Raw genomic sequence first — 3,491 nt, forward strand, 5'->3', positions numbered from 1 at the left:
TATTTTTCGTTCAAATCATTCACTCATTTAGAACTGTGTACTTTTTAATTGATTATAAGATGAGTTAAATTATGAATGATACTAATTGAGTTCGTTAAAGAGTCATAACAATGAGCTTCCCAATTAATCAAGCTCAGAATGAGCAATTATTGACAAAGCAATAGGGAGCACATGATCTAATGTTTATGTAATCAGAAAGGCAGGGCGACCGCATGGCAGTGTTTGCGATGCGGGCCCCGGAACAAACAGGTCCCGCCGCTCAGGCGGAGCCCCAAAGGGCCCAAGATCTGGAGGGGGGAGAGCTGGAGCTGATGATTAAATTCCAGAACAAGGGGTGACACCCCCCTCTCCTCTCTGGAAAGGCCTGGACTTAAACGCGCTTTAATTTAAGCCCAGCTTAGTGCCTCGGCTCAAAATGAATTTACTCACAGAGCGGTTTCACGGCTGTGTTTGGATCTCTGTTTACTTTGTGATATTATCCCCTTAGTCTGATACGGGATTTAGCCAATGGATTTCCAGCTCTTAGTAAGTAGTCTATCCAGCTGACCTTTCGACAAATCCCCGCATAATGTCTCTAAAACAAACAGTGAATTATTATTTGAGCTGCTGAAAGGAGTAATGGTGTAAGTCAATACAATCGTTTAGACAACGTGATATTTTACGTTAGGTTACACCTTAATAGTGCAAGCTATTCAGTAATTGATATTGGAAGAAGATAGTTAACAGTAGGAAGTATATTGTGCGGTCAATAAAGCTACTAAAATAGTAAAAAAGCTATTTACTGTGAATAGGTCATACTCTCCACACGCACTCTCACCTGATCAGAAAACTGCCACCTCTAACGTGCAAATATTGTCAGTCCATTCTTACGATTAGACATATTTTTGAAGAGTGTACTCACTATTTGCCAACAATAAATAGAATAGGACTGACCCAAAATTTATCCGAAGCTCTCGCAGATGAGGAAGCTAAAATAACACCAGTGTTTGAATTTTTAAAAGCATATCGCCTTCTTTATAAATTATAATTCCTCTTCGATTTTTTTTTTTTTTACTTACTTTATTTTTTTTTAATTATTTTTTTTTATTTCTATATTTTTTATTTTTTTATTTTTTACTTTTATCATGCCATAGGCGTTGATGACCAGAGGGTTTTACGCCTTTAAGCAACAGTCAACAACAACAACTATTTAGTGTTAACAAACATTTCGACCAACTTCGCAGGGCTTCATCAGGGCTGAATAAAAAAAGATACAATCCTTGTAAGAAGTAACAGAACATTAAAATAAATTATTTGTCCTGTATCAGTTTTAAAAGTGACTACTTCTTTTATATTTTTTGTTATATTAGTTATATATTGTTATTAGTACTATTGTTTTTTTTTTAAACTTATTTATTCATTCAAGTGTTTCCTGTAACCGGTTTTTTATTATATTTTCTTTTTAATCTATGTGTTAGTCTTGTTCTGGTAAAATGTATCTATTTGTTTGTTTTTGGTAAACTGATCTACTGCTGTGACTATGAATGATGATCTCACAATGCCGTCTAATATTGAATTTGTTTAGTGGGTCACTGAAGAGGATCTAGGAGGGTGAATTACGGAGAGCGAATTTGTTGATCGGGTGAATTAAAAAATGGTGAAATTGGAGGAGCAGAAATAAGAACGAAAAATAGGAATGAATTGAAACATTTGTATTTGTTGTACAGACCGAAATTGTATGTAAAAGAAAACTGTAGGGGGAAAAAAATTGTTTATTATAGCTTATTATTGTATCTCTTTTTTTCTGTTTATACCATGTATGTGTAATTTATTTATGCCCGATTACGGATTGATAAGTATGCTGTGTGAGATAGCAACCTGATGTATTTAGGCAGCATAGATAAATAAAATATTTCTCTCTAGATACCAGATAATTTCTAATTCTTACAATTCAACTTTAAAATTAAATTCATGGTTATTTTCTATACTGTGTTTTGCTGATGCTTTTGCATTAATATTTTTATGGGTTTTAGTATTTGTTTCATGCTGTTTATTTTTTTTATATTTAAAAAATTTAGTTAATTTTATAAATAACATTTTGCTGGTTTTCTTTTTAAATTTTATCTTTCATATTTGGTAGGAAATAATCTTATTTATTTTTATTATAAAATCTAAATTTACAATTAGGATGGTCGTATTTCATAACAGCGCTTTTAATTGCATTTTTCATTCTGTCAAATAATTTTTTTTTTCTTTTAATAATTTATTTATTGTTATTTACAACTGTATACAAATATATACAACAAGTAAATTTGCTGTAGGTGACATAGTGACATGTGGAGAATCTACCCGCTGATAGAACTCCAATAACATTTCTAGAGGAGAAGATCTCGAGGTCATCTTCTTTTCAGACGCTTAGAAGGATTATTAGGTAATGAAGAAGAAGGCAGGTTAGAAACAAGTGAATTTGGGTGGTTAAGAAGTTTATCATGGAAGGGTTGGTATCTGGTTCTTGCCAAATCAGCAACATATGGAACATTGAGGTCCTGATGGATGACTTGATTTGTGACAAAGTAGCATTAAGGATTTTACGAATGATTTTCAATTGGAGTGATTGGATACGAGAGGAATTCGGAGGTTTAGTGGAGCCCAAAAGCACAACCCCCTATGTCCAGATAGGCCTTATAATAGTCATGTAGTTCAGTCTTTTGTAATGGATTGGCAATTTAGACCGTTTGTCAATTACAAAATTATATTTTAAATAATGGATTTGGAAAAAAATAAATAAATAATAAAACATATTTTCAAAATAATAAATGCATTCCTGGTATTTATTATTTTGAAAATAATTTTTTTTTTTTTTTTCTAAATCACCTAAATATAATTTTGTATTTAACGGAGCCTGTGTAGTGGGGTTTTGTTTTTATCTTAAAACGTGGTTATATTTTAAAACAGGAATGTAAGGAATGACTTGACTTTATAACTTCAGTTAAACTATATGATAATAAATGGAATTGGGAGATACCACTAGTATAAGTGAGTGAGCTTAAAAACTAGGCCTAAATCTACGACTATTTACAATATATAAGATTAATACTGCCCAAGTGGCTATAATGCTGCCTGTTGCCACCACACTGGTGGGGGCGCTGGTAGCAAGGTCTGGAAAGTGGGTTAGGCTGATATTTCAACGAGTCCCGGAATTTAATATGCCTCCTCCTGATGAAGTTCGGGACCGTTGGGACATCCAGTAGTTTGTGAAGAGTCGGCGGTTTCTCCTTCTTCCATACTGTAGTCCCTATAATCTTCCGCAGTATGGAATTATGGACATTTTTTAGGTAGTGATGTGTTGCTATGTACTAGTAGCAGATTTATTTGGGATGCCAGGATAATCGCTGAAGGCAATTATCCAAAAATAAGTTAATTAATTGATTATAAATTGAGTCCTAAAAAACTATTATTATAATTGGATTCCTTTCCAAAGGCTGTTTGTGTGTTTACCAGTTTACCAATTA

This window comes from Halyomorpha halys, unplaced genomic scaffold (genome assembly GCF_000696795.3).
Source record: "Halyomorpha halys isolate HHAL.00 unplaced genomic scaffold, Hhal_1.1 Scaffold615.1, whole genome shotgun sequence".
NCBI classification, from domain to species: Eukaryota; Metazoa; Arthropoda; class Insecta; order Hemiptera; family Pentatomidae; genus Halyomorpha; species Halyomorpha halys.